The sequence below is a fragment of the Notechis scutatus genome, chromosome 1 (assembly GCF_049901735.1).
Source record: "Notechis scutatus isolate UNSWTSFEM ecotype Mainland chromosome 1, rNotScu1.2, whole genome shotgun sequence".
Classification (NCBI taxonomy): domain Eukaryota; kingdom Metazoa; phylum Chordata; class Lepidosauria; order Squamata; family Elapidae; genus Notechis; species Notechis scutatus.
Window position 1 is genome coordinate 57,227,235 of NC_142009.1, and position 13,977 is coordinate 57,241,211.

The following is a 13,977-nucleotide window of genomic DNA, read 5'->3' on the forward strand; positions in this document are numbered from 1 at the left end:
TTATAAAGCTCTATGAAGCAGCATATAAGTCCAAGTGCTATTGCTATTCCTATTAAATTTGAAAATGAGCTAGGTCTAGCCAAATCATTCCAGAGCAAATTTCCCCAGAACATACCTATGAATACTTCTTGCTCCATTCTGAATGCCTCCTTTTCCTCCCCTTCCAGTTTATGTGGCCCAAAGAACAGCTGCTATTATGGAGTTAGAAAGAACGTCAGAAGATCCAAAGATGGACTACATTTGCTTTTCTTGTCAGGTTAATGAATGGATTGCAAACATTAACATAGAGTAGGCCAACTGAAATAAATGGAACTAGCTTAAAACTTCCTGATTTTAATATATTCCATATATTATTTCAATTATATATGGCTCCCATTTGAATCTTTCTGGAATTAACTGTATCTTACCAAGAATCCAGAACAGTTCATTTTTAATACTGCTGCACGTCGAATCCTCATCTTTGCCTTTGATTCAAAGGAATTTATGCACAAAAGAAAATGAAAAGAATCTGAAGCTGAGATCATTATTGCTACAGAATTATTTCTCACAGCACTTTTGCCAAAGAGGAATCTTTGTTGTTGTCATCTTCATTACTTCACCTGCATTTGTAGTTCCAGTTTACACAAGTATTATTCTGAAATCTATGAAAGAAAGGAAATTTTCCAACCCTTGACAGCAGGCACGTATTCAGAGTATATAACTGTTCAATGGTTTAAAAATGACCCTTACATCTCAGTTAATAACTGCTATCAAAGCCCTGTGTGAACCTCCAAGCAATATTTTTTCCATTTTTTTTCACAGACATGGAAAATCGTCAGATTTGTCATTATGGCTCCTTTAGATCTTCATGTGACTTCTTGTAATCTGAGGGCATCTGATTCAGCTGAGTGGAAGTCCCAGCCAACATCTTTTGGTATTGAATCCCCTTTTTGCTAAAGATAAAATTGCTGGCATTACATAAAAGCTTTGTAGGCTTGATTTCTTTTCTTGTAGTCTAAGCGTTCACACCCCCACAAAAAAAAAATGGGATTACCAAACTCTTGCTTATGAGGAGTTCTCCAGTCCATTCCCTGAAGTCCACCTCTTGCAGAGCAAACATGTCTGGCAGGGGAACCAAAATAATTAAGACGATCAAAAGATGATTAAGGTTTAAGTATACAAGTTTATTAAGAATGTTTTGTCCTGTGATTAAAAAGCCAGCATCTCTGAATCTTCTGTTCACATACGGTGGAGTTTTGTGGGGCATGTATGTGTGTCTTCAAGTGAGTATTGACTCCTTGCAACTGCCTGGACATGTCCCTGCAGTAACTTGGCAACATTTTGGGGGGAAGTAATTTGCTGTGGCCTTCTTCCCATGGCTTCCTATGGCTGATCATCTAGCTTTCTTTGTGCCTAAGACAAGACTAGAACTTAGAGACTCCGGGGTTCTAACCTGTTGCTTAACCATTACACCAAACTGGCTTTCATTCTCATTGTGTGTGGTGGTGGTGGTGGGAGTAAGAAGTAGAACGAAACAGAGAACTGAACAGGATCATTCTCCCAATTAGAGACAAACAGAGCAGTTTGTCTTCAATACTGCTGAATTAAAGTGTTTTTCTCCCATCCTTAAATCAGCAGAAAACTATGCCAGCAGGGCACTTACTGCCCCCTTTGTTGATCCCTGTCTTGACTCTTCTTGGTCTCTTTGAGATACCATCACCAAATGATGTTGTTCTGTGTGTGTGTGTGTGTGTGTGTGTGTGTGTGTGTATACAGACTTTCATGATCTTCCCATGTTGTATTTGGGAGGCAATCAGATGGGGGAAAAGTTGGTCCACTCATGCTTTTTTAGACACTGAAAATTGTGCCTGGTAAAGAACTAGCATATGATTTCTGAACCCTGTACCAGTTAATAAAGTAGCTGCTTAATACATTTTGCACTACTTAAGGACTATGTTGGGAACCTCAACCTCCCTATTGTGCTGCTAATATACAGTATCAGTGAGAATACTCTGGGAGGAAAAAGTACACATTAGTTTATCTGGAGTGTTGCATTTGCAGAAAATGGAAAATGAGATTTGGTTTTGCAAAGAGTTAATTGGCTGGCCTTGGATATTTTCCCTGCCTAGCCTACTATATAGCCTGCAGTACTGATGTAACAATTATTATAATTGTCCTCTTTAATGAGGAAAAAAATGGGAAAGTGTTAAATATGTGACTAGGGAATAATATGATCTATCTTTAATGTAATTCAATCTAAAGAAAATCAAATCAATTTTTTGTGCTGGTCTGGCCATTTTTTTGGAATTGTGTCCCAGGCACACTAATCAAAGGGCAAGTATGGCTCTCAGCACGGATTAAGTTCATAAAACTGTAGAACTGTGGAAACGGAAGAGACTACAAAGATCATAGAATTTATGTCTGCAGGAAAATTTAACTGGCTTTAAGTTAAACTTTTCTTTAAAAGTGGCTGTCCAGAGACAGAAAACCTATAATTTCTGTGGGCAGACTTCCTGTTTCTGCCAGGAAATTTATCCTTATAATTAAATGAAATCTAAGTGGTTTTAATTTGTACTTACTATAGTTTCTGTGGAAATAATGGAAAATAGTTTTTCACCATCTTATTTATGCTACTCTTTTTTGTATTTGAACATTAATCTCATGTTTCTCCTCAGTTTCCTCAGACTGAATATTCTTCATATATCTTTGTTAGTAAGGTTTATTCTAAAAGGATTAGGCCTTCTAGTCACACTAATGTGCCAATGAACACCACCAATTCTTCTCCAATACAATGCTATATTTCTCTCCCTAAATGAAGATTATGTTTTCGCTATTGAAAGATATCTTGTTTTCATTGATTTAGTCCTTCAACTATCCAGACTAGATTACATTCTCATTCTTTCTTCTTGAACGTTAGACCTACCTCCAAATTTTATGTCACTGGCAAAGTTGAAAAATAGTTAACTAATTCTGTTATTTAGGTCACTGATAAAAATGTTAAATAATAATGGTCCCAAGAATAACTGCATGGAATTGCACCAGACCCTGAATCTATTGAAAATAAACATGGGATACCAAATATAAAGCATCTTGTAAACTGGAAAAAAAATGACCAATGTGAAGAACAAAGTTTTCCTAGATACCTCAGTGTCTTTGTCAATAACAGCATTTTGAAGGAAGGAACTCTGGGGAACATCAACAACAATGTCTAAAGTGTAAAGCAGGACCAACAGACAAACAAGCCAGCAAGTCTTAGAAATAAGCCAAATGTCAGGGACAAAATATAATCTTGGAAGCAGAATCGAGGTTCCATTCAAATGTTAAGCCTAACAATAATTAAGATCTCACACAGATGTGAAAGAATAACCAAAGCCACAGGATTTAATTAGGTTCAAAAAATGGTTGCTCCAGAGAAAGCTTGACTGTAAAGAAAGCACTCTAACTTCCAGTTCAAATATTTTAGTGCATAATTTGGATTTGGATAGTTAAACACAACAACTACAGGATTTAAAGGTACAGTACTTCACTGAGAAGCTCTTACCAAAACCTTACTCCCTGAGGCATACTACTCCTGGAGCCTACAAAACCCTGCATGCCAGAGCAGCAGATCATACAAGCCAGTATTACCCATCAAGGAAATAAAATGGACATGTTTTTCTGCTTTGTTGTAAATTGAGCTTCAGGAATGTTATCTTGTAAATCTTTCTTCCCAGGAACAGAATCCCATTAAAAAATCAGTCAAACCAACGAAGAACTATATGTCTTAAAAAACACATCTGGGATTGGTCTGTAAGTACTTCAAAGGACATCATAAGTTGCTTCATGGGAAGAAAGTTCTCAATGGGAAGAAAAGTAGTGTAGAAAGTTAGCACTCACCCATCTCCTAGAAGAATGAAATATTTTGAGAAATATAAAAAAGGGAGAACATTATATTTCCCTGGATGAGAAATGGAGAAACATGCTCTTGGAAAGCAGCCCCCAACTTTCTAATAGGCCTCAGTGGATGTCAACACTTGAGATAAAGAGATAGATAACTCTATTTATAAGCAAATACCCCCATCCAAAATCTAACAAAGGTAGGATTAGCCCTCAGCCCCAATAGGAATTGTCCAACACCCCTTTGTTGCATCACTCTCAGAAACTTCAACCAAATATAGTTCAGACAAACCCTTAGGATTTGGACATGGCCCCATGGAGTCTGACAACAGCCAATTGAATACATATTCTTGCACAGGAACAGGAAGTTCAAGTGCAAAGCCTAAGAAAAGGTATAAATACCCTCCACTCTCAACTCCATGTGGTCAGCTGCACCAGAACTATGTGCTTGGTGGTTCTGCTTCATTATTAAACCATCTTTCCAATCAGTAGTCTCCATGTTTCCAGGATCTTTCTCCCAGTTTGGAACTGAACCAGATGGATATTTCTTCCAACAGTAGAAAAGAAAAAAAAAGGATTGAAATGCACAGTACAACTATATCATTAGTTAGATGATGTACTGTATCTCTTTGTGGTGATTGGAAGATTATTTATCTATGTTTACAATACTCTTACTATACATCCTCTTCATGACCTATTTTACTTGTTACCTTCTGGGAGGAGGCTTCGTGGCATCTGAAGCAGAAGATCTAGATTCAGTTAGAGTTTTGTTCCATATAAGCATCTACCTTGTGAACTCTCAAGTTTCCTCTTTCTGCTATATATTCAAAATGGATGGACGTGTGTGTGTATATGTGTCTGTATATAGCATGTGTTATGTATAGATATGGGTAGATATATATACTTTCTTTTGAGAGCAGGCAACAGAATTTTCAATGTGTGCTAGTGTGCTCACAGAAAAAAAATAACAATAAAAATTATTCTTACTTTATCTTACCTTGCCTTATCTTTGGATGCCTCACTGATTTTATTTTTACTAAGAAAATTATCTTTTGTGTTTTGTCAAGAGAAAATAACATGTCCCTAGTATTGAATTAATAGAAGCTTCCTAATTTAATTTTAAATTTTCTTTTCAAATTTAAAGTGCAGAAAGCAGTAAGCAGATGTTCCTCTGTCAATTTTCTTCTATTAGCTCAAAGCACAATATGACTATGCATGCTATTCATCTTGATTTGGTTCCATAAACACCACTATTACAAGAACTACACTGGTTGCCAGATAGCTACTTTCTTGGTTAAATTCAAGGTGACAGTTGTCATCTTTAATAGCTCAGAACCTGGGTATCTCTGGGACCACTTATCTCAAATAGATAATAAGCTCTCCAAATAATAAGACCCGGCAGAGTAGTTTTCCTTCTTATTGCATCTCGCAGGGAATACCATCTCGTGAGGTCATAAAAGTGAGCCTTCTCAATTGTTGCATTTCATCTGTGGTCTCTCCTAGGTGTCCATAAAGTAGCTTGTTCCCTACTGGTTTTTAGAAAACCCATTAACATGTCATTTAGTAGATTTTGGGGGTGGCTGGTTGTGATTCTATTCCATTTGAAAACAGAACACTTTTGATCAGTGATAGCTGGTTCCTGATGTTATCTTTCTGGTTATACTTTTGATTACCCACCCCATAGTTTATGCTTTAGCCCAATTTGCAAATATCAGGGTGTATGCCATTCCTTCGTGGCTTGTGTGTCCAGTAAAACAAACAAATAATAAAAGAAATGGGGACTATCATCTGTAGACAAGATAACAAGACTAGCAGTGTGTGCTTGAGGAAGAGATTAAAATGTACATCATGACCTTTCAGACTGCCATGTGGTGGCATCCTTGGGCTTTCAGTGAGAGTTTGTTGCCAGCACTGATCTTAAAAATGAATGCTTATGTCTTCATTTTGTCCTGGTCTTCCTAGGAGGAAGATATGGCCAAATGAGACTGACATTTAGAGAAATATTAAGATTGTATTACTGAGATTATGTTGAATATAGGTGGCCTAATCATTCATGCAAAATCAATCATTTTTTACTCAGTAATATCCTCAGAACATTTTAATGAAGGCCTCTTAGAAGAAGAAAACAAATGTCCTATTTTTCTACAGCTTTTTTCTCCTGTGACATATCTGGCTGCACCAAATGATGCATAATGCTATTTTCATCTCTGCCAATTAGATTTAGTACATTTCCATCTTTGATCTGTCCATTTCAATATCCATTCTTCAAAGTATACTTAAATGGAGACAAGAATAGATATATATGGAAATCATTCACATGTTGTCTAGCATAACTCAAAATTTGATTCCTCTTGCTCAAGGATCTAACTGACCAGACAATGCTTGTTGTTTGCATCCTCTTTGCCAAAATGAGAGAGATCCAAAGTGACCTTGCCTAGGATAACTTTCTTGTCAAAGAAGACAATAGTATTTAATAAATATCTGTTAAAATACAATTGATTACAAAGATGCTGAGCAACAGAAAGAACACATAGTTCAGAACAGGCTTCAATTAAATTGTTCAATGGTCATGAGTTATGGATGGTGTGCAAAATGTTTAGTGGTTACCTGATTACATATTTCTGAACTATTCCTGTTGGGCAAAAACATATAGGATCTGTTTCCTTGCCTGATCTGCTCAAAAATGTTCTCTCCTTCAAACAAGATAACACAAAGAAGCATTTGTTTATATAGGTTCTCAGTCATCCAGGTCATGGATGGTTTTTCAAAACTGGAGTCTGCATTTCCAAAGTCCAGTTGCCTTTTGAAAAAGCACCTTGGGACAACAAAAACAAAATACAATTGCCTTTTGGGACAACAAAAGATGAACATGTAAACTAAATAAACAAACAAACAAACAAACAAATCAATCAATCAATCCCTAATTCCACTTTACAGTAGTTCAACCACCATGTGCTTTAAAACCTGGGAAAATAGCCAGATATTTAATACCCTCCTTAATGTTATCAGGTTGGGAGCTATTGGGATCTGTGGGGTGATGTCAAGGGGGAGGCACACTTCTTGGTACTCACATGATGACACTGTTTAATTGACAGGACTGTATGTGTCCACTCATTGTAGGAGCCAAAGCAACTGGAGACTATTGGTCCCTCAAACAGCCTATATAATGAAGGGCTTTATTAGCACCTTGAATTACTCTCAGAAATCAATCAGTAAGCAATGTAGCTCACAGAACAGTAGGATCAGATAAGCATAAGCCCTGTCCTTTGTTACCTTCTGGGCCAGCTTAGCTTCCAATTCATCTTCAAGGGCAGTTCCAGGTAGAACATATCAGCCATTTTCTTTTTTCTATAGAGCATCTGATGTAACTCTACCTACTCTAGATGACCAAGTGGAAAGTAGACAAAGAAATATGTGTATATATGTAGGGAGGTCCATGAGAGGTCTCTAGCATTTGTTCAAGGATGTCATATCCTGATTATATTTTTAGATCTACCTGAAACTATTGCTCTTCTCTCCTCCCACTCCAGTCAAGAAATACATTAAATCTCATCAAAACACATTGAGTCCAGAGAAATAAAATGGTTGCTCACTGTACAGATTTCTTGAAGAGCAAACAAGGGATATTTCAGCAGGTGGCTTCACTATGATTTATTTGAAGCTATGCGTTAAAGCTAATTATATTAGCAATTTGAAAAAAAATGGGGAAGGGTGGACAGATGCTATCCAACAATCCTTAATTATCACTATCATTTCTCCTTTTCCTTCCCTTTTCCTTTCTGCATGAAAATCAGGGTAAAAACTGATTATAATAATCACTCTGGCTTAGATCAAGTATTATATGTTTCTGGCCAAGTATATCGTCAATTTTGCACTTCTTTTTTTTTTTTTTTGAAATGGTGCCGCTAAAATGCAGTAAGTGGCTTGATAGTTTCTAATACCCTGTCTCTGGAACATGAAGTCGATAAATTCACATACACCCAAATCCATCATGTGATTTATTTGGTTCTGGCTTAGCATTCTATGTGAACCTAACTTTATCATTTACTCAGTAAACACGGTTTAACAAGTAGTTCCGTCATTATGAATTATCATGCCGAGACATCTGTTATATATCACCATCTACATTATTGGTTGCATAAAATGATCTGAGAACATGGGTTTGTTGGGCATCTTCTCTTTCCTACTACATTTGATGTTTGTTATTTTTTCAAGACTTCCAGCAGCTAGACTAAGGCTGCAATCTTATCATCTGGCCTTTTAGCCAAAAAGCAATGCCCAACTGGTTTCTGATGACAGTTGCAAATGCAATGAAATACATGTCATTTCTCAGTAATGAGGAAGGCTGGCCTGAAAGAGCCATCTGCAATTTTCTAACAAGAAAAAAAAATGGGAGGAGGACTTTGGCAGTTTTTCCAGGAAAAGGATAAATTCAGTGGTGAAACTTTAATTGCTTCTAAATGGCCTGGAAAAAAATTTCTTTTAATTGCTGGTGCCATAAAACTGTTATTGCTCTGTATTTTATCTACCACAGCCTAAATACAAAACCTCTTAATGCTACTGTTTGTCTTAACTGTGATGTTTTGCATATTTTTTTGCTTAAGCTCCTTGATGATAATTGTTTATGACAATGTTTGAAAATATATTAAAGCAATTGTATCAGAAGTTCTTTGCTTGTGGCCCTTTCCCATTTGCACCCAACCACAGTATGAATGTCCCCTGATAACATCATTGCTCTGCCACATCCCAATGATATCATCTTTATCATATCTCACCCTTAGATCATTTTGTACCACCATAGCATTTTCCCCTTAAGACTACACAAACCAACATCAAGTTCAGGGCGTATTCAATCTAGCACACTTCATTGCTCATGCTATCAGCTGCCCAGCCACATAAAGTTAGGAGGTCGCATCCTTTCCTCTCCCCAAATAATCAAAACCATGTTCAAAATACCTTGCAATTGTCCTACCACCAAAACACCACCTAATACTTCACCCATCCATCTGACCCACAGGAGAGTACAACAATTGATCAGTCCTGCAGTGCTTGTACTTATTTGGGATTTTAGTGTTTCTGCAATGAGCTTCTAATCAATATAATCCATGGCTGTGATGGAGGACCTGCGTAACTGCACCTAAAAGATAAGAATACTGAGGTGCCCTGGGGCGTCATCAGCTGTGAAGAGGAAAGAGGTCCCAGGGTCTGGGGGCGGGGTGGGAGAATGCATGAATTCCAGACAACTGAGGTTCTAGGTCCTTCCTTCAAAATTGCACTGTTGAAACTTCTTTTTCCAATGCAGGTGAACTGGAAGATAATTGTATTGTCAGGTGCAGGCACAGCAAAATAGGGTCATGGCACTGATCTTGGAGAGGCACAAACTGGTTGTATGGAAAGGGACCAGTGAAGAAGGAAAGTAAAATATGGATTTGGGATTTTCTTCAGATGACCCTATGGGAATCCCTTCCAACTGTCCTATTCTCAAATTTAAGGACTGAGAGCCAGCTGGATGATGACATTTGGGCTGCTTGATTGGTCATTTGGAAGGGGGAATCTTGTAGAAGGTTTCAACATTTTAAGGAGGCTGGGAGTGAAGGGCACCATATACTTCAAGAGAATTAGGAGAGTCCCTTGAAAGTACCAATGTTGGACAAACATGACACACTTTCCTTCTCATACTAGCCTCAAAGCACTGAGTTCTGAGCATGTGAATAAGAAATCAGTCTGAGTTGGCCTTCCATCTTAAAATGAGACTGACCTCTGCACAGATTCAGTGCTATGCTAAGCCCCACATTTCAAAACAAACAATGTTCCTAGTTACTGCTGAGCCTGAATGAAATCTTTCTCTGCTTTTGGAAGCCCAGGTGCATTTCTCACTAGAACTTGCTTTAAACAGCAGCCACCAAAGATGAAGTTTGCTTTGGCATATAAGCATCAAACTGAAGCAGCACGTGGGCTACAAAGTTAAAAATAGGAGTTATGGAAATAGATTCCAGAAATAGAAAATTGGATTGCTTGCATGTGACTGGGTTTTGTTTTTTTTTTCTTTCCATCAGACAAACCCCACCAGCCGCCACTGGGATCTGGGGAAAAGATGTGTCTCTGCTTCTTTGTATTGGAAGGGAACAAGAAGGGTGGTGTTGTTTACTGAAGACTGACACCCTATAATGGATGAGGCCTTTTCTTCCCCTAAGCCCGCTCCCCATTGCTGCTGGAATAAAGAGAAGGCCAGCTGTGCCTGCACTGGGAGCCACTTTCCGTGACTTGGTGCCTGTCAGGCACGCTTGATGGTTGTGTTGCTTAATTAGGAGATGTTAAACTGCAGGAGCTGCACGCAAGCGATAAAGGTGGATCTTTTGTATAAGAGCGTACAAAAATAAAAAAGCAATTTCATCAGGCATAGCTGAGAAGAAACAGCCTTTGCAATTTCATGCTGGGAAAGAATGGAAGCAGTGGAGATGGTGGGAGGGGTAGGGGAGGGCTGAAGATACAGTGACGAAAGAGCCTTAGCCGTGGAGAGAAATGGAGCAGAGCCGAGACAGCAAAATATGTACCCAGCGAAACTCTGCCAAGAGAAGAAATATTTCTCGCCCAAATAAATTGCACTCTCACAGAAATAAGAAATGTAGAGTCCTCCCCCCTCCTTCCAGTCTACTGTCTTTAAATACTGTTTTCAAACGTATCCTAGTTCCACAGCAGTCAACAACATGCTCTTTCCAGCTTCTGTATAGTTGAAGGTCCTCCTGAAAAGTGATTTGGTTTCAGTGTCTAACCTGGAAGTCTTCTGATGCAATGTCTCTGATTGGAGAGTTCAGGAAGTTGAATTCCCAAGAATCTGGAGAAAGCCAGGCTGTTAAAGGTTTCAGTCTTTCAGGCCCTCAAACTAAAGAAAGAAGCTGCCAGGATATATATTTTTCACATGTCACTTGGTTGCCGTTGAGCTTTCAAGTGGCTAACTATTCCATATTTTTTTCAGATTTTTTTTTTAAAGAAAAAGCAGTTGGAAAACAAGACATTGTTGCAAACTGAAGGTGACAACATCTGGACATTCTATGTAATTCTGTAGTGAGGCAGTGACTGTATGAAAAAAAACATCCTGACAGGAATGCTCCAGGATATATTCTCTTTTAAAACAACTCCTGTACATGGCCAACAGATCTGTATGTGGCATTTTCACAGAGCCAATGAGCAATTACCACACAAGAGTATAAGTAAGTGAAGCCTAAGCTAAAAAGAGCTGAATTTTAGCCACTTGGATGTACTGGGTCATATGTGTTGTGGGGAGTGTAAATTAGTATGAGGGGTGGAAATATCCTCGTTTAAAAGTCCCCAAAGGAAATCTGAAATGAACCATGCCATATTCATGGCTGTATATCTCACAAGAATTACTACAATTTCTGGTTTCTTACCAGTCAGATCATATATGCAGAATATTTGTTTTGAAAGTTTGGGGTGGCAAAATATTGCTGATGAGCTTTTCCATTATTATTTTTCCTCCCTGTTATCATCTTGATTGTTGGCGATTCATCCTCTCTGGCCACAAAAAAAGAAAAAGAAAAAAGAAAAAGCAAGGCCTCCTCTTTCTTGGTTTCTTTACTCAGCTTAGATGTCTTAATTGACCTGAAAGAACTATTCCAAGCAACCATTCAAAAATGGGATGGGGATGAGATGACTCAGCAACAGGTTGTTTTACAAAAGAAGAGAGAGAGAGAGAGAGAAAGAATGAATGACAGTAATTTCCATTTCTCTCTCAAAATATTAATATATGATTTAATTTTATAAAACTTAATAGCTCTGGATTCTTGAGAGCCAGTTTGGTTAAGAAAACAAGCTGGGAGACTGTGCATTCCAGTCCTGCCTGAGGCACAAAGCCAACTAGGTGACCATGGGTCAGTTATTTTTTCTCAGACCAAAGAAGGAGACAAACAACTTCTGAAAAAAACCTTGCCAAGAACATTTGTCCGGGCAGTCTCTGAGACTCACACACAATTGAATGGAAGAAAATAATTCCAGCCAAAATAAAACAGTCCTTTATAACCACATAATAGGTTTATCTAATGTATTTATTTACCTAATATCTCTATTTTATTTAACAAAGGTATACAATTATCTAACTAAATGTGATGCTGACTATTGTTGAGTCGAATATTTTTCTTACCATTCTATATGGGAAACAAACATTCTTCTCAAACTTTTTTTTTTCCAGAAAAGAAAAAAGTGGATGAAATTCTTACAGGTGGCCAATTTCTGCAATTATCAAAATGAAAGTGATGACCTTTTGCAGGGCTATGCATGAATGACCTGCCTTTTGTTGTACAAAGATTTGTCTGGTGGTGTGCAACTTCACAGATGGCTTGGCAAGGGAAACGTTAAAAGGGAACTCAGTCTGTGATGGTTGTTTTTTTCCAAAGCAGGAAATAGGGACACACAAGCCAATAACAGGGCAGGTGTGTGTGTGTGTGTGTGTGTGTGTGTGTGTGTGTAGGAATACACAACACAGCAGCACTCTCTTTTACCTCACAGCAATAAAAGCGTTAAAAAAGATAATGAAAAAACTCTTAACCAGCTGGAGAATGGAAAAATAACAAGGACAAGACAAAAACTTTTAGGAAAAAGGAGGCACAAATTGCAGTTCTCGACTACCACAGCTTTGATAGCTTCTCCTAGCTTTGATAGCTTTTCAAGGGAATTAGACAAAATCACACAAAGAGGCCTATTGAAAGTAATTCACCTTAACATTTGCCTACCAGTGAATGGCAGGAGGACCGAAGAGGAAATTTCCAACATGGCCTCCTTGTTGTTCCCCAAAAACTATGATGGCAGGTACTGGGGACTGTGTGATACAATGTGACTTGACATGTAGGAGAGACATCAAGGTTTGAGTGCCAGTATGGGGCGTGAAATGCTTTGGTTCTGCAGTGTTTCTGGAGTTTAGGAATGAGCAGCATGAGGCTTAAGGATTCAGTTCATGAATGATGAACTGAATGCACCAGTTCCTGCCATTGTCTGGTATGGAACAGAGGAAAACTATAATAGATTCCTTAAACCAGGCATACTATATTTTAAATACAAAACTATACCCCCTTAGTCTCCCCAGTTTGTGTGAAGTGGCCTCATCCAATTTTCAGCCCCCTTTTCTGTCCCCAAATAATAAGCTTGCCACTTCCCTGCTGAACACCCCGCCTCCTTTTCTCGGCCTCTGTGCTTGAAGCAGGAGTTAGCCTGGCTTATTTACTAGTGTGATTTTGTATTGGCTTTAAGTTTGTTTGATTGACCTTGTCAGATAACTAGCTGCACTTGGGTATACACTAGCTGATCCCTTGGGACGGAAAGGATGTTGAATTTAGTGAAGTGGCACTTGAGCTGAAATGGCAGGAGCCACAACTGACAGGTGATACACAGCAGCCCATTCAAGAAACATCTTTCTTTAAACCCTTTGGAAATGTCATAAGACTTTTCATTCTTTCCATGAGCTCACCCAACAGGCTGCTAACTTTAGGAAGGTTGGCCAAAGATCCCCAGCCCCACTTCACACACACGGATGGACCTTTTGAAAAACCTCAAAGTTATCTTAGTCACTCACTTGAAGGGCAATTGAGACATGAGTAGCATCTAAAAAAGGTAAATAGATAAACTGAAGGAAGCTATTTTTCCCCCCTAGAATTTGATAACTCATCTAATAAAATGAGGTTATGATTTTTGTTTTGTTTTTAGTAGAGGTCATCAGTATTTGCTTTTAAAGAGATAATCAAGATATAATTTGCTAACTACTATTGAATTTTCCCAGCCTATTTATAAAAGGGTATTTGACAAATAGAAGCAACTACGGGGGCTTGTGACATGATGCTTTTGTTTCAATGGCTTTATTTGTTTACTAAAATTTATTGGCCGCCCATCTTACCATAGGGTAACTCTGGGCAGCTTACAATCTTAAAAAAAAACAACAACTATAGAGTTAAAGTTGGAATGCCATTCTCAGCAGATAATAATGGGAAATTGCTTATGTGAAGGAAAAAGCATCTAGATTAGTCGCGAAAGAACTGTACAAACTTGCAATCTAGATTAACCGTAAATATATAGTATTCAAACCTAAACTTACATAATTTGAAAAATTTTTCTTCA

General features: G+C 38.1%; 1 protein-coding gene across 1 annotated transcript in view; it reads left to right on the plus strand.

The window, feature by feature from the left end:
- The window catches only part of CAPN13 (calpain 13), a 185,252-nt gene extending 175,264 nt beyond the window's left edge, over positions 1-9,988 (plus strand). Inside the window, exon 22 of the mRNA XM_087965160.1 lies at positions 9,912-9,988. The gene's annotated coding sequence lies outside the window, so the exon portion shown is untranslated. The remainder of the gene's footprint in view (positions 1-9,911) is intronic.
- Positions 9,989-13,977: the final 3,989 nt, after the last annotated feature.